At 34.2% G+C, this 19,151-nt stretch overlaps 1 long non-coding RNA gene across 1 annotated transcript in view; it reads right to left on the bottom strand.

Moving 5' to 3' along the window:
- The window catches only part of LOC123379670, a 228,952-nt gene that overhangs the window by 89,667 nt on the left and 120,134 nt on the right, over nucleotides 1-19,151 (bottom strand). The window lies entirely within an intron of this gene.

The raw sequence follows: 19,151 nt of genomic DNA, 5'->3' as shown, positions 1-19,151 counted from the left end.
TTTCAAGAACAAAAATGTTAACCAATGATTAACTGCTTTTAAAGAAATTATTATTCATTGCTTAACACATGCATTTTACATCATATTTTATCCAGTGTATTTCATTTTTACTTTTATATGTTACAGTGAGAATTAGGAAATGTTCTTAGGAATCTTGTCCTTGATGATCAATAACAAGTAAAGGTCAATCTTCAATTATGGCGTTGTTAAATTAAAACTATGCAATTAAACCAGTAGTAAATTAGAATTCTATGTAGAAAAATCATTTTTTTGCATATATCTTTTCATAGAGTAATCTATTACTTCTGCTTTAAAAAGACCTGATCTTTTGGATAATGCTTCGACCGTATTGTTTAAAAGTTACTACAGAACCAGAATTAAATGCTTCTCTCTGTCTCTCTCTTTTTTAGCTACCATGTATTGAGTGTTTACTACTTGTAAGACATTGTACTTTACAGTTAATGTCTACTTTAATTCTCTTAGTACCTCCTCAAGTAATTATGGCCATCCTCATATTAAAAATGAGAGAATCAATACATAAGCAGGTAGGACCACATTATTCTATCATATGGAAAATTTGGAATAAAAATCTATGCCTTCTGGCTCTAAAACTGTGTTCTTAACTACAGAGCAGCTTTTCTTAAGAGTGACAAAAGCGAATCCCTTGCCTTTGCCTGCAGAAAAATAAAAAAAAAATCCTAAAAGCTAAAAGACTTATGCTTTAAATTTATGTAGGGAGGAGATCCTACATTTTTTTCTCTCTCTCTTAAAAGAGGTTTGGGGGCATGACACGAAACTGACAACCAAAGAAGAAGTAAATATTGATAGTATCCCGGGTGGTTGAATGGGCTTCTAATTTTTTATTACTATTCAGCAAGTGTCACTCAAACTAGATTCCTTTATTGCAGCGGTGCTATGGATCACTGTCATAAATTTTCTGTTTGTACAATTTTCCCTCTCATATTGTCAAGTATCTAGTGGTTTTATTAGTGGCTTGCCTGTAATTAGATTCTGGGTACAGACTCACACTCATCTTTCCAGTCAGGATATCAGAAAGACTATCACTTGTCTTCTGCTATTCCAGTGAATTCAGTTTGGGATATGATCCGTTAGTAGTAATTTCGTTTGTGGGTTGCACAATACCCAGTGACAATGGACTCTACTCTCTTGATGTTTCTGTAGCCTCCCTTCATTTGGGATTCTGTTCCACCTGAACACTTACGTTTTTGAGTGATAATATCTCTTATATGTGGAGAATGATACAAATTAAAATAAGAAAGAAAAAAAAACACACATAAGTTAGTGTTTTAATTTGATTCTTTGGTATTCTCAAGTATCTCAATAGGTTCTTTATATCTTTTTTGTAATTCCTGGCATCAGGAATATTAATTTTAAATAGAGCATCCTTCCCATGAACAAAATCCCCAGAGACCATTTATTGTTTTCTTTTTCTGAAATCCATAGGTTAATGACATGTATTTCTTTTGACTTGCAGTTCTGCTGGCTGAGTATACACTGAGAAGTGAAGTTCTTGGTGATACATGCTTACTTTCTTCCTTCCACCCAAATGAAATGTTCAAATGATACAACTTTGGTTTAGATAATTTCTAAAAATCTGTCAGTGAATCTGATATTGCCACATTTATGAGCACTCTGTTCCCAGGGACTATCAAACAAAAGAGCAAAGAAGCCTGGATAAACATTTTATGACAAAAAAGGCCAATAACACTATAAGCTGTCAGATCACGAAGTGGCCATTTTTCACTTACGTAAGAAAACATGGAGGTTCCTTTTCCCCCTATCTGCCCAGAAACTCACAATTCACGACACATATGCACTTCAGAACAAATTAAGGTAAAAAAGATGCTCAGATATTAATGGAAATCTCCCATTTTCTTTTGATTAATTAAAAGGGTTTTAGGAGAAAACTAATAATGGTCCACAGGGAAGAAAAGGCCATTAAAGTCATGGAATATATATTAGCAATTAACTTACTTTATTTACAACCCATTTTTCTGCTGAAAACTGGAATGCATAAAATATATAAATTGTCATAAAATAATAAATATATGTAAAATTCATGAAAACCTGATAACAGATTGTGAGTGTAATGATATTATTAAGAATTAAAATAATTTAGTATTTTTCAGCGACCAAAATATATGAGATGAGCTTTCAAATAATGTTAAATAAGTAAAGTAGGATTGTAATTGGATATAGCCCTAATTAGATTCTCTCCATTTTGATCTTCATTTAAACATCTTCTAAATTCCTTTTTACAGAAAAAACATAGATTTGAAATTGGTGTAAGATTATATAATCAAGCAGGCAAATTCTGAGCGTTTATTATTTCATAGAGGTTGGAATATCAAGATGGATTCCCACCAGTAAACATAGGAACTTCAAACTTCAACAAATATTAACAGTATGGTCGTGGTCTAGATTTGCTCTGGGTGTGCACTGACCCCTTTACTTAAAAATGGAATAATCCCAGGAAATCTATTTTTCAGTGTCTGACCTAGAACTTGGGTTACAATGGAGGGAAATTCCTGGTGGGAGTCTCAGGATTCCAGACTAAAGAACCAGTGTTGTGCATTTGAACACAGATGTTCACCTCAGTAGACCCAGAGGTCAAGGATAAATTTAAGCACATTTTCCTAAAATAAAGATCAATTCTGAAATGAACCGACATGTAGTGACTAATCACCAAATACTTATTAAGTAACTTTAGTACACAGTATACTTTCCGATTATAGAAAATAAAAGATGTGTTTTAAGTTTAATTTAAAAAACGTACACTATTCATTAAAGGTAAGTAACACAGGGCAGAGTGGGGAAAGCTTAATCTTTGAAGTTAGATTCCAACTGGCTTGTAAATTTCTTCCCCTCCTTAATCCCTCAGTTTTTCCTCTATACAGTGGGAGTGAAAAAGATCTACTTCATAAGGTTATTCTGATGCTTAAATGAGAGTCTATCAAGCATTTGGCATATGCTATGCACTCAACTGACTGTAGCCATTAAGTAGATTTAAAATACTTGGTAGTATATTCGGTGTCCTTGATAAAGACTAGGTTCCTTTCTCCTTACACCATGCATCAATTTGGTAAGTGCCAAAATAATCATTCAAAAAATAAGTATTGCAGAAATTCATTGAGGATTAAGGCAGTGACAAAAGCTTTCCCAATAATGCAGAGCTTAAATAAGAATGTGGGAGAAGACACATCAGGAAAGTAAATGTACAGAGGAGGGAATTCTTTGAATGTCTGAGGAATAATAAATGGAAAATTAGTCAAACCAGAAGCAAAATAATGTAAAACAAAATGAAGAATGTTAAGACTGGAGAAAAGGTGGTTGGAGAAATATCGAGTTTTTCATGAACATCACATAGAATATGGATGGCATTTTAATCAAGTAGAAAGAATTTAAGGAAAAGTGCTCTGAAGTGCTTTATAATAAGATATTCAAAAGAAAGCTTTTCAGCAATGAATGTTACATGAGTTATATCAAGTTGCACTTTGACCATCTGTACCTATTAAGTAAATGGTTGCTGCTGTGACAATCAGACCCCAAATCCCAGTGGCTTAGTACAATCAAGTTTATTTTTCATTCACATAAGTGATATGTTCCTGGTCAGTGAACAGCCTTTCATATTGTCAATCATGGAGCCAATCAATTACAGTTTTGCCCTCCTCTGGATCCATAGGGCACTCTCTATTTGCCAAAGAACAGTGAAAGAAAGAGGAAGATTACTATAGAAGGTTTTAATTGGTTGATCCTGAAAGTAGTGTTCATCATTTTTGTCTAAACTCCACTGGCCAGAATTCAATCACATGGGCCTCGTCCAATTGAAAGAGAGGCTGAGAAGAAAGAAAAAATGTTTTCTTTTTTAAAACTACAGAGTAATCTGACATACCATCTAAGATGTCTTTTTCGTTCAGGCTGGAATTTATAGCACTCAACTTTTGATAAACATATGAACAAGAAAAATGAAAACTGATGTCTACATTGTTCATCCGGGTGCAATTTCTGTTTAGAATTGACTTATCAGCCTCGTAAGAAAACACCACAATTTTCATTTTTTTAACAAGTAGATCTGACTCAAGATGGGTGATAGCCTGGATTCTAAACTATGTAAAATTAAAAAAATATATTCTAATTAGTTAGGTCTATCTTAATGTCTTGATACAAGGAACTATTTCAATATATCAGTGAATTTTACATGTGAATTGCTAAAGAAAACATTTGCTGCTAAATATTAAAGAGTAAATACATGGAATATCCAGATATAAGATATTGTAAATTTTAAAATGCACCTAAAATACAGACAAAAATTTCTTAATTACATAAAAGTATTGCATAAGAAAGGATATCATATAAACTAGCTTATAAGATGTATAACAACAAAGAAAGTGCACAGTGAAACTTCATTCTACTTACTAATTTAAGTCATGGATATAGTATGCCATGATGCTGTCGTGGGCTGAACTGTGCTCCCCAAAAATTCATATGTTGAAGCCCTAACCCCCACTATCTCAGAATGTGACAATATTTGGAGACAGTGCCTTCAAAGATTTGATTAGGTTAAATGAGCCATTAGGATGGGCCCTAATCCCCTCAGACTGGTGTCCTTCTAAGAAGTGGAAATTTGGACACACAAAGAAAGTAGGGATACATGCACACAAGGGAAAGACCATGTGAGGCTACACTGAGAAGATGGCCATCTGCAATCCAAGGAGAGAGGTCTCAGAAAAAATCAAACACTAACACCTTGATCTTGGACTTCCAGCCTCCTGAACTATGAGAAAATAAACTTCCGTTGTTTAAGTCTATGGTACTTCACTATAGCAGCCCAAGGAGACTAAGATAGATTCTTATGAAATAATGAGACTCATTTGAAATTGAAGGTCCCAAAGGCAAATATTCATCATAAAGTTTTTACTAAAGGAAATACTTAAAGTACTTCTGTAATCAGAAAATCCAGCAAACAGCTGAATATCACCAGAGACCTGGAGCACAGCAATTCTTTTGTGTATAATCCTGGCAAATTGTGGAATGTCACCCAAGTCATATAATATGAAAGTCGTTTATAGCCTAATTATTTGGCATGTAGCATGCAAATTTTTATAGAAAAAAGTAATAGTAGGGAGTTATTAATAATAAAAGGTTACATTACCAGGAAGATATAAAATATTACTTTGTATTTACCTAAGAGCATGATCTCAAAATATAGAAAATAAAACTTGAAATACACAAAAGAAGAACTCAAAAATATATAATCATGGGACCCGTCGGTGGCTCAGTTGGTTGAGCATCTGACTCTTGATTTCAGCTCAGGTCATGATCCCAGAGTCGTGGAATGGAGCCCTGCTTAGAGCTCCTTGCTGAGCATGCAGCCTCCTTGGAATTCATTCTCTCTCTCTCTCTCTCTCTCTCTTCTCTCTCTCTCTGTCTCTTTCACCCCTCCCACTCCCCCTGCCCCTTTTTCCTGCTCAAGCTCTCTCTAAGAAAAAAATAATAAATAAATTAAAAAATATATAAGCATATATATAATCTTGAAATAAATTAAATTAAATTAAATTAATTTAAAAAATTAAATAAATTAAATAAATTAAAAAATATATAAGCATATATATAATCATGAAAGAATATTTTAATACACCTCTTTCAATACTTGATAAGACAAGCAAACAAAAATCAGTAAAAATAGAGAAATCTGCACAACATGAATGACAAATGATATAATTGTTGTATGGAACATTGCATCCTACAATAGTAGAACATTTACAAAATCGACCATATGCAGGGACATAAAACAAGTTCAACAAATTTCAAATGGTTGAAATTATATATCATTTGCTTTTGGAATAAAATTGCATTAAGCTAGGGGCGCCTGGGTGGCGCAGTCGGTTAAGCGTCCGACTTCAGCCAGGTCACGATCTCGCGGTCCGGGAGTTCGAGCCCGGCGTCAGGCTCTGGGCTGATGGCTCAGAGCCTGGAGCCTGTTTCCGATTCTGTGTCTCCCTCTCTCTCTGCCCCTCCCCCGTTCATGCTCTGTCTCTCTCTGTCCCAAAAATAAATAAACGTCGAAAAAAAAAATTAAAAAAAAAAATTGCATTAAGCTAGAAAATAACATCAAATGGTTCACAAAAAAAATCCTTAAATGTTTGGAGATTAAGCACTATACTTCTGAGTAACTCATAGGCAAGAATAAATCTCAATATTAGAACTGTTTTTAACTAAATGAAAACCAAAATTAATTTAAAACTTAAATACGCATATTGAAAGAGATAAAAAAAAAAGGCTGATAATAAACTATGGATGTATCTACCACAAAAAGGTAGGAAAAAAAGCAGCTGGTTAAACCCAAAGATAGTGAAAAGAAGAGAATAAAGAAAAAAGGAGTGAAAAGTTTAAAAAAAAAAACCTCAAAAGAAAAAAAATGAATCCAAATTATGTTCTTTGAAGGACAAATAAGAGTAGCAAAATTCTAGCAAAGAAAAAATAAGCAGAAAATAATAAAATAATACAAACAATATCAGGAATGAAAAACTGACATCAATACAGAACTTAAAGAGATTAAGAATACAAGAGGAAGCTATTATGCACAACCTTAGGCCAATATACATGAAAATTAGGACGAAAAGAAAGATAACTATAAAAACATAAGTTAGTAAAACTGATGACAAAAACCCAGAAATCTGAATAGTCTTATATGTACTAAAGACATGAATTTGGAATGAAAATTCTCACCTCTTTAGTCATGAGAAAAATGCAGATTAAAACCACAACTAGCACTATACACACCCACCAGAACTGCTGAAGCTAAGAAGAGAAAATAGTTAAGTATTCGCCTGATACGAAGCTACTGGAACTTCCCCTTACCACCAGGAGTATACATGTGTGCAAGCACTTAGCCACATGAAAAGGCAGAGGATCAATCTCACATATAAGATGGAACAAAAGAAGCGTTGACACAAAACGTTCATACTACGTGATTTCACTTATATTATGTTCAAAAATAGGCAAAACTAATCTATGTCACCTTTGGTGTGGAAAAGAAGGGATATTGGTTAGGAGGGCATATGTAAGAAGCTTCTATGGATTGTTCAATTTATTGATCTGATTGGTGGTAAAATGAGAATGTTCACTTTTCGTCAAGCTAATTACTTCTGAGTGTGTGTGTGTGTGTGTGTGTGTGTGTGTGTGCTTTGATAAAATGTCTATATAATAATAATAGTATGACATATGATAGTTATTTCACATATGTTAAGTTCCATTACAAAATTCTCTGGCCCTGTTATTATAAAGCAAACAAGTTGTATGACCTGGAGAAAACAGGTCATTGTGAATCAATCATCAGCAAATGAAGCAGTGAAATATCTATAACAGTAACAAAAACAGCAGCTTAGAATCTCAGCGGAAGAAAGGTTATTCCAAGTTTGTTCCAGAATCAGAAAAAAAAATTATATTTGTTAAAGAAACAGGGAAGAAAAATAAAAACTAAGGTAAATATTGAAGGACACATTTTGCACAACTATACCATAAAAACTGTACAGAGTTTGATTACTCTAAAAGACAGGAAGAATAGAACTAGAGAATTTAAAAGAATCAATTGAGACATTGTTGTTCATGCTAATTAACAAGGAGGTGTTAATGTGGCATTTAACACTTAGATTTTAACTCCTAAACAGATGAAAATAAACTAGGAAAGACTGGGCCCAAACTGCAGTAAAAGTCCTAAGGAAACATTCCTACACAGTAATTAACAGCACAGCCACTTTCCCCATCCGAGCAACTTAACCCCCACTGTTTTCAGCCCCAAGCGCTGGTCTGATTTGGCTATCCAGAATGGAGCTAGATATAGGAGGGAAGTCCTGATTAGTCCTATCTAACAATGAATGCTAGTTACAACCTCCTTGTAGTAAATAGGCATTAAAAAGATTGTGTTGCCTAATTTTACCAATGAGAGTGCTTCATGGAAAAGTAGCTCTGGAAGAGACAAGAGGATCAGGTATTTATTCCCCACCCCCCCACCCCCGATTCTGAACGCTGTTGTGCTCTGAGATGCTACAACCAGCTTGCTCCATGAGGGTAGATCATCTATGTTTTTGTGAAGAAATAATAATTGTATTGTTGAAATATCACATGAGCAAACCACTGAGGCATCCTTCCATCCTTTACTGCAAGATAATATATCCAATTGTTTACCTCAGTGATTCTCAAAGTATGATTCTCAAGTTAGCAGCATCCACATTACCTGGGAACTTGTCAGAAATGCAAATTCCCAGACACCACCCCAAACCTACTAAATCAGAAACTCTGGGTAAGTGATCTTGATGGCATATTAAAGATCGATAACTACTGGTTTAAATCATTTTGAGTTGGGTTTTCCGTTATTTGTGACCAAACTTCCTATTTGACACAACACCAGTAGCAAGTAAGATAAAAAAAAAATGGGGATTATGAGATAAGAGAGATAAAGAAAAATTGTGAAGAGCAAAAGTTAAGAAAAAAACTAAGACTTGGTGAATTTCCTCGTACGTAAATTATGCCTCCCAAACACATACAAGAGGCCAAAACTGAGTTTATTCTTCAAAGTCTATGCTACATACCTTAAGCAACTCTGAGGCTGACAGCAGATTCATATGCTACAAATACCTCAGGATCCCAGCATCATCCTTATTGGACTCTTTATGTAAGTAAAGAGTCATACATTTATTGTAGCCCCCCAGGATTGAAAGTCGATGAACAGAGAACTTACAGTCCTGTCTTTATCTTCTCTTAGAAATCACTGAAAAACAATGAGCATAACTGAGGAAATATAATTAAAAATACTTTTATCTTTCCAAAATTACAGGACATTGTAACCCTAAACTCTAATATTTGCCGAAGAACCACCAAATGTAGCAAAGGAGGGACAGGTATGGGAAAACACCAAATGAGAAAGTCTGCAGATCCCAAACACAGCCAGCAGAGCATAGTTATTCATAAGTAAAAACTTCATCTGAGGAGCGAAAGCAATGATCTTCTTTAAAATCATTTGTTTTAAAACAGAAGAAACGGAATGCCCAGGCTAGTGGGAAAATGCCATATGGTACCATGATGTATCAGGAACTCCTCAAGGAAACACAAAAACATATTTGGCATGATTGGAGAGATTGGAGACAGATTGGAGGAGAGAAACTTGGGATTTAAGAGTCTCCTATAGCTGTTGATCTTTATTGGCTCTGGAGTCATGACTAAAATAAATCTCTCACACATCCAACAAAGCATCTTGGGTTTCCTTGTGTACCAAGGTGAATTCTTACCACCCCATAGTATTACCATGATCCCTTTTTCACAAAAGCTTCTTGCAAAACGCCATGCCAAGAAGAATTCATTCAAACAATCAAACTGAACCAGTACAGAATCTCCCCTCCCCCAAATACAAAAAAGTAATAAGTGAAGGCTAGAAACAACTAGAAAAATATAATAATCACAATGCCAAACAATTTTTCAAAATTAACAAAATAGCCAAAAGAGTTCAAGGTAAGTATAACGTAGGACTTAAGGAAAATATATGATGGGTACAGAGAAAAAGGAGTAGAAAGAGCTCAGGAAAGTTGAGTTAAAAAAAAAAAAAAACAACAACCAACAATTGTTAAAGTGTCACTGATCACACTGCAAATGGAAAACATCACGTTAACCAGACAAAACAAGTAAATGGAGGTCAGGATTGGGGGCTGGGGGGGGAATGTGCTACATATAGAAACGATGACTTTCAAAAGCAGTAGCAATGATTGGGACAGAAAAATATTTTAAAATGTAATTCAAGAATATTTTTTTAGAATTCTAAGACTAACCTACAGAGTAAAAGGGTAGAGCCACTCTCCAGGAAAACATGGATACAGAATGATCAATGCTGAAACATAGACCATAAAGGTGTCAGTCTTCTCTAAACAAAACAAATCAGAAAATTCTATTTGGCTTCAAGTCAAAAGTACAAAGTCACCACATTAAGTGAAGATTCAGGCCAGCCTTAGAGGCTTCTGCTCAGCTTTCTCCAATGGTAATTGAGATTGGCAAATGTGTACAGTGTTTTCAGGGAAAAAAAGTATAACACAAAAACTTGATAACCAGTAAACTGTGAATGAAAACAAAGCCAGAAGACAGGCATCTTTACATGTGCAAGAATTCCAACTCCCATGAGTCCTTCTTTAAGGAAACCAATGGAGCCAAGGAAAAGATTAATAAAGAAACTATGGGAAATGATTGGTTAGTACACTGAATTCAAACAACTGAGAATAAGACCAAATGTTTGATAAAATTACAGTTATAAAATCAAAAGAAAATATAACAAACCACAAAAATAAAGCAAATGTATATGAGCAAAAAATTCAACACGAAAGGAAGAAATAAGATAAGGAGTAATATAAGTATTTTATTTCTTCATTGTTAAGCTGGTAACTAAAATATATTTTTTAAGATGGATAAAAATATAATAGAAATACAATTGTGTTTAAGTATATAAAGGTATAGAACAGACTAATAAAAAATGCTGTTTATCTATAATTTCAAATGGAAGTAAAAAGAAGAGATTGGGGAATTATGGCAATTTTGTTATTGCACAAAACGGAGATTCAATAGTTACACCTAAAGATGCAGAGTCGTAAGTATATTATATAAAAGTATATATACTTTTATACATTTATAAAAGTATAAATGTAATCACTAAACGAACTGACAATACAGATACAACTTACAACTTACCAGAGAGAATCTACATACAAGACAAAGCCAAGGAGAAAAACCACCATATAATACAGGAAAAAAAAAATCAAAGAAGTCATAAAAAGTGAAAGTATCATATAAAAGACTATGAAAGAAGTGAAAGTATCATATAAAAGACTATGAAAGAACTAAGCCCAAACAAATCTGTCACCTCAAGAAATATAGATAGGCTAAGCACTCCTATTAAAAGAAAAAGAATTTCAGGTTGAACAAAGCTTATAGAAACACAAACAAAAACACAATGTGTCAAAAAATTGAAAATAACATGATAGGGAGACATATAAAGTAAACGCAAAGAAAAATAAGGCAGGATTAGCAATCTTAATACCAGACAAGGTTACATTCAGGGCAAAAAGAAAAAAGAGTCAAAGCAAATCAGAAAACTGAAAACTATTAAAAATCATAAGACTTGGGGGAATGAGGCTTTTGGATTATCTCTATACAAATGGTATGACAATATAACTAGAAACTCAAAGAGAATTAATGCTAAAACTAGCTTACAGAACAGGAATTCATTAAGATGACAGGATTAAAATTAGTATGTAAATATATATACTAATATATACTTACTATATGTTACTACACAAAATTATATAGAGAGATATATAAAATAACCAATTGAAGAGAAAACCATTTACAATAATAGCACAAAAATTAAACATTTAGGAATAAGCTGAATAAGAAATGTGGAAAAGAGAAAACTGTAAAAACACTCCTGAAGACACAAAAGTAGACTAGAACAAATAGAAAGCATTCCTCGCCATTAGAAAAGATTATTTTGGGGGGCACCTGGGTGGCTCAGTTGGTTAAGTGTCTAACTCTTGGTTTTGGCTCAGGTCATGATCTCATAGTACATGAGTTCAAGCCCCAAATGGGGCTCTGTGCTGACAGTGCAGAGCCTGCTTGGGATTCTCTCCTTCTCTCTCTCTCTCTCTCTCTCTCTCTCTCTCTCTCTCTCTACCCCACCCCAAGTCACACTGTCTCTGTCTCTGTCAAAATAAATAAACTTAAAAAAAAAAGATTACTTTTCAAATTTATTTTTCCCAAATAATATAGATTAAAAATTATCTCAAAAACATGTCACCAGTTTTGTTTGGGATTTTGTTTTGAAGATAGACAAGTTTATTCCAAAGTTCATTGGGGAAAAAAAATGCAAGAAAAACTGGCAAAAAAGAAGACCCTACCGCTACTGAACTCTCACCAGATTAACCAAAATTTAGAAACAAAAACAAAAATTAAGCAATTGAAATTCACATACATTAGATAAAAGAATTGGCAGTTCCTTATTATATGACTAACCATTCACCTGTCTCATGCCCCCCCCCAATTTTACTGCTAGGTACTTACATAAGAGAAATAAAAACATATATCCCCTAAGTAGTTATTTAACAGTGTTCATTACAGCTTTGTACATAACAGCCAAATATTAGAAACAATCCAAGTGTCCATTAGTAAAAGATACACAACCAAAGTTTGGTATAATTACACAATGGAATACTACTCGGCAATTAAAAGAAATAATTTACTCATGCACACAACATGGATGACTATCAAAACATACCGCCAAATAAAAGAAATTTGAAACAAAAGTTTACATAGTGTATGACTCAATTGCATGAAGTCCAAGAATAGGCAAAACTAACCTATGGTGTGAAAAAATCTAAATAGCAATTACCTTTAGAACATTATTAGGCATTTGCCAGGAAAGACAATGAGAGAACAGTAGTATCACAAGGTATATGGATTTGTGAGAACTTAATGGATGCTACACTAAAGATTTATGCATTTCATTATAGGAAAATTTATTTTAAAGATAAGACTCTAACCAATATTTAATTCTATTTGACATTATAGATACTGAAGTATTTGGGAGGATGATAGTGATGTCTATACTTTACTTTGGAATGCACCCCAAATATAAGATGGGCTGATGTATACACAGAGGGATGGATAAATGAACAAATATGTAATAAAGTAAGATTAAAAGAAAATTAATATTATACTATGTGCGCTGGTGTATGAGTGCTCACTGTAAAATTCTTTCAAATTTTCTAAACATTTGAAGTTTTTAAGTGATAAGATGACCAAATTTGGGGGCGAGGGGAGAACAGAAGTGAAGGGCAGTAGCCCTATCAGAAATGAAAACGTATTATAATGTTCCTAAAATTTAGCAAGTAAGGTGTTATTGTTGCAAGAATACATACGCCGGTAGAATAGAACAGGCTATCTAGAAATTGACTTAAGTCGAGATGAAAGTTTATATATATGATAAAAGTGACCTCTCAAATCATTGAGAAAGGATAGACATTTTAACAAATGATGCTGACATACTAGATAACCATTTGGATAACAGATAAGACAGGAAACATGTCACCAAACATCATAATAAATTCCAAATGGATAAGGTATGTATGTTAGGGTTCTCCAGAGAAACAGAATCAGTCGGGTATGTCTATATACATAGAGGGAGATTTATTTTAAGGAATTAACTCTCGCAATTGTGGAGGCTTAGTGATATGATGATATGATGATATGATGGGGTGGGCTGGCAGGCTGGAGACTCAGGGAAAACTTACAGTTTGGGACCAAAGACACTCAGCTGGGAGTATTTCTTCTTGTTTGGGGGAGGTCAGTCTTTGTTCTTTTATTTATTTATTTGCTTGTTTTTATTTTTTAGTCTTGTTTTGTTTTGTTTTGTTTTGTTTTTTAGTCTTTGTCCTATTAATGCCTTCAGCTGACTGGATGAAACACACCCACACTATGGAGGGCAACCTGCTTTACTCAAAATCCAGTGATTGAAATGTTAATCTCATCCCCAAAACACCTTCATAGAAGCATCCAGAATAATGTCTAACCAAATATCTGGGCTCTAGATATAATACAAGTAAAATATTAATAATTTTGAATACTTACAACATTTTGCATAGCAAAAAACAAAACAAAACAAAAACAACCACAAAAGAACATTATAAGCAAATTCAAAAGAAAAATAACCAAGAAGGAATGAACACTTGAATATATATAACAAATAAAACAATCTTCCTGATATATAAAGAATTCCTAAAAATTGAGGAGACAAATAGTTAAAACCAAAGAGCGAAAAGAATAAACAAATAGTTCATGGGGGAAGGTATAAAGCTTACCCTTACACATATAAAAAATATTCAAACATAATGAGAGAAATTCACATTAAAACTAAACTGTAAAGATACAGTTTCTTATCTGTCAGATTGAGCAAAATATTCAAAAGCTTGAGAATACACTATTTCTGCAAACTTTGGGTAAACAGATTCTCTTTATACTGTAGGAAAATGTGCAAAATGAGACAATTGCTATAAAAAGAATTTGGCAATATCTAACAACACTCTATATATATGTTTACCTTTTAACTTAGAAATCTCACTTTTAGAAATTTTCTTGAAGGTATAGCTCCAAAAATGTGGGATAAAACTATGTACACAGTTTTTCATAGCTGCATTATTTGTAATAAAGAATACTGGAAACAACCCAAATGTCTGGTTATAGGAGAATGACTGAATGACTATGGTAATTCACATGATGGAATACATTACAGATTTTGAAAAAAAAAAAAGAAAGAAAGAAAGAAAGAAAGAAAGAAAGAAAGAAAGAAAGAAAGAAAGAAAGGAAAAAAAAAAGATCCTTATGAAAAGACATCGCTTCTTACACACAGGTTTAGATTTAATTATAAATATAGATAAATATCTTTTTTTTGAAATGAAATATAGGAAGGATATGGTGAAATATAGTAAATTGGTTACCTACAGGTGCCTACAGGTGTGTGTGGATATAAAAACGTTAGGGAATGACTAAGACTATTCTTAGTATACCTATGTGTTAGCATCCTGTCAGGAAAACAGAAACCACAAAAATTGTATTCACAATACAATTTAGGAGCTTGTCTAGATTGTTGGAAGAATGAAAAGGCAACCATGGAACACTTAGGTAACATAGAGATTATAACTGCCTGAAGCAGCTCCTACCCAAAAAGCTGGGATAAAAGGAAGGAAACTGAAGGGGTAAATTCGCAAAGTTGGAACACATTTTTCTTAAGATAGAGCACTCCCCAGATGGTGCTAGAACTTCAGGAGCTCTGAGGAGGGGCATCATGAAACCCGGACTCAGACCACTGAAAAAATAGAGTTCTTAGTGGCTAGTCTAAAAGTATTGGAATAAGTAATAAGCTGAAACAACTACTACTAGAAAGATCTCTGTCTGGGTAAAGGGTTATTGCTGGAGAAACTCAGAAAGGATCAAGTAAACGAGAAGAAGCAAGTCCTTTCTCCATCTTCCTTCTTTTCTCTAGTCTCCCGTGATGCCCTATGGTAGAACCTAACAGGACAATGGGGGTGGCAAGGGTGAAATACAGTTTAGAGAGTGCCAGCATCATAGAGAAGAACATGAAGGGGGTATTTGGAACTGAGAGAAAATAGCCGGCACAGCCCACGTTTTTGGCTACTCAACAGCCATGCACACATTTCTATACACATGTGATAGCCTATGTAACAAAGTAATAATTTTAGGCTTTGATGAACTTGATAAAATGTATTAAAATTTTATGTACCTAAACCTTCATTCAAATATGAATCTTCCCTCTTTCTCCCCTAAAAAAATAAACACAAAGTCTTCATTGTATAGACATACATTTCTGGACAATGTTAATTACCCCCAAAGGCGATCACAGTAAACTTGAACATTAAGTAACCTAAACCAACTATTCTTATATAAAACAAAAAAGGAGAAGGGATTAAAAAATTGTTTTTGAATAATGAAAACATTTTATAGCTTCAAAAAGAAATCAACAAAGATGTACTAAAACCAGCAAAATTAATTATACACAGAGACAAATGGAGACAACCATATCAAATGGAAAATATAATTACATAGGAATAACAGAACTAATTAAATATCTTTGACCATAGTATTTCAGCTGTGCACCCTGGATATATTCTAACTACAAAAACAGCAAGAATAGCTTCATCTTTACTCAGTGGGGGTGTGTTTTGAAGGGTTTTATTTAAGCCTCCTAATAAGTGAAAGATGATGATGATGATCATGATGATGAGGGAGGAGGAGGAGGAAGAGATGATGACGGATAAGTAATAGATAGATGATAGATAAGTCAATAGATAAATCGAGAGATGATAGACAATAGATAGATAATAGACAGACAGACAGACAGACAGACAGACAGATAGACAGCTAGATAGCTTGATAGATATAGGGCCAGTGAGTAAACAGATGAATGTTACTTGGGAACCAGAGTTCTCACTGAGGAAAGAAGTATATGAGAGAAGGATGGGAAGAAACTGGAGGTCCCTGCAAGAACATATGATTTTTATATTTTGTTTGTTTCCTGGATCTGTTCAAAGAAAAGCCCTAGAAATGGAATGAATCCCAGGAACAATGAACAAAGTGGCACCAGATCTTGGCCTGTAAAATGCCATTTTGGTTTGTAAATACCATTTGAAGGACGTAACTGATCACAAATGTGGGCAAAGAAATAAAATACCTTTTTATGCCTGAAAGCAAACTATCAAAGGATTTAAGAGGTTTCCACTGACTAAATTGGGGGAATCATAAACATATAAAACTAAAATAATTTTAATAAATTATTACACATCAAATTTTTAAAATCCCTGATTTCTACCCTTTGCTGCCCCTCCCCCCAAAAAAGTCAGAGAAGAAAAAAGGAAAGAAGGAAGGCTCATCTTTACATCTTTACAGAAGACTTCCAGCTAATAAACATAGAAGGAAAAAATTAAACAACGATTTTGCAAACTCTAGGATAAAAATAGATTTAGGCAAGGATTTTCAATGGATGTTAAAACCATTAGAGAAGGTTATTGAGAACATAAAATCCAAAGTTTTAAAGCCTTGGTGAAACAGAGTTCCCTACAGATTATGTATTAATTATGAAGGATAATAGATAGCTTACCAGTGAAGAAGTTTCATTGACACAACCTTAACTAAGTCATCAACTTACTATCACCTAGATGCACTGAGGACACAATATCACATTTTTAGTATTATTTACAAAAATGTTGAATATGAACATACTCATGAGGAAACACTCACACAAACCCAGGTTGTGTGGCATTCCACAAAACAATTTTCTGAACTCTTAAAAAATATGATTAAGAAAGAGGAAAGTGGGAGAGCTATTGTAAATTAAAGAAGACTAAAGACACAAATACAATCTGCGATCCATGACGGATTCCCAGTGAGAAAAAAAAACAGCTATCAAAGACATTTCTAGGACACTGGGGAAATTAGAATACGGACTGTATATCAGGCAGTTGTATAGTATCAACGTTACATCCCTTGAGAGTGACAATATTATTACGGCTATGCAGCGGAGTGTCCTTATTCTTGGAAAATAACTGCTGACATATTTCAGGGTGATGTATCGTAATTTCTGAAACATTCTTCTCAAAGTTTAGCAATCTGCACGTGTACATACCTATATGAAGATAAACGTGGCAAATGGGCGAATTTAAGAGATGCTTATATGCCTGTTCGTTGTACTTCTCTTTCATCTTTTCACAGGCAACTCTAAGACTAGAATGGCCCTTCAAAATTCCAAGCTGGGCTAAGGTATCCAGGCTTTTATGTCCCTCCACCCATATCATCAGTCATCTGACGGGGGCTGACCTAAAAAAAGCTTGGTGTGAGCAGGGTCACTCTCCACCTGAGGCAGTCCCGGAAGGGGATTCCTGAAAGCTTTCTGTCGGCAGCACTCCCAGCAGCTGGGCTAACAAGTGCCCCTTATAGGGGCATCTGGGCAGCACATCACAGTGTCCACTCTGAATACTTCAAAATACACAAAGAAACTTCAGAAGTTATTGCCAGAGGGGACGTTATTTCCCCAGCCAAAGAAAAACAAATGGGAAGGCGGATCCTCTGCCCTGATGCGACTCTTGATAACACTCCACATTCTCTCCTGGTATTGTTATTGCTGCCAAGGATTTATTTTTGCAGCTATCCATTTAAGCCAACTTGTGTTTAGGTGATTCTAAAGAAAACAACTCTTTTCACCCTGAAATTATGTGCCTGGTTTAGCTGAAAGAAATATGGTAATACATAATCTTAACTGAAACACAGTACAGCAATTTTCCTCTGAGAAGGTCAGGGTTAACCTTCAACGCCCTTACTCGCATAAAGAAACATCTTTAACTTGTATCAGCATATTTTCATTAAGTTCACATCGCCCTTCAAGGTGCAAAAGGGCTTTCATCTCTAAGAAGGCAACAACTAATTAGAAATAAAGTTGCAAGAAAGGCACACGCATTAAGCTGTAAGAATGGCACAGCCATTGCAGGCAAAGCATTCCAAAGGATCTAGAAAACACTTAGAAGTGCAAAATAGAAACCAGAAACTGGGCTCTTTCACGTGAAACATTTCAAAGGTGCAGTGGCCTTTTTGTTACAATTCTAACATTCATAAAGGATGGGGGTGGGGGGACGCACACTAATTAAAAGGCATTTTTTTTTCTGGGGGTTTAATGGGATGAGGTCTGTGAATTTCAGTTTGTGTAGGACAATCACAACTGCAAGTGTTCTATCCTTTTGTTCCCACAGCATAATCCATTATTTCATCTGGAAATTCCAAGTTCGACATTCAGAATACAAGTATCAGTTGGTATCTGTGACCTGAAAATTAACTTACTGTTCATTGCATATTTAGAGGTTGGAGATTACAGATGATATACAGGAAACTGCAAGACCATGGAAAGTACAAAAAAAAATCTACTTCCAGACTATGTGTCCGGTTTAAAATTTTTACTTAGAAAAACAGCAATTATGTTGACACACTATGACAATTATGCCTGGCACATTATAGGTGTGCAATATGTATTTGTCATATAAATTTTCAAGAGAGAAAAAGCAGAGAAAACCCTATCATTTTTAGGAAGTATAAAAATAATGTTACTAATTAACATGCTTTACATGTTCTGAGCAATTTTAAGGGGTAGAATCTCATTAAGAGGACCTTATTTAACTATTGATGTTTTATTCTTCATAAGCTCCATCAAATAAATATTTGCCTAGCTTTTTGGATAATATTGTCTATCTTTGTTTAACAAAATATAATTTCCAAAAATCAACAAGCACATTGAGTGTCTACTTCATATCTTGGTCCAGTGAGTTTTTGTGTTATTTTATGGCCATGTGACTAGTTCAGAAGATGAAGGAACTACAAATATATTTTTTCTTTCTTTTTTCTTTTTTCCCCCAAAACCCCTATGGAGTAGGGAAAAGCTGTCTGATTATTTTTCCGTCTGATATCAAAGGTACATAAGATCATACTTAGAAGTTGTCAAATTGAATCAACTTTCCCAGTTTACCTTAAAGTGGCTGTTT

The sequence above is a fragment of the Felis catus genome, chromosome C1 (genome assembly GCF_018350175.1).
Source record: "Felis catus isolate Fca126 chromosome C1, F.catus_Fca126_mat1.0, whole genome shotgun sequence".
In the NCBI taxonomy this organism is placed as follows: Eukaryota; Metazoa; Chordata; class Mammalia; order Carnivora; family Felidae; genus Felis; species Felis catus.
This window is presented reverse-complemented; position numbering and strand designations above follow the sequence as displayed.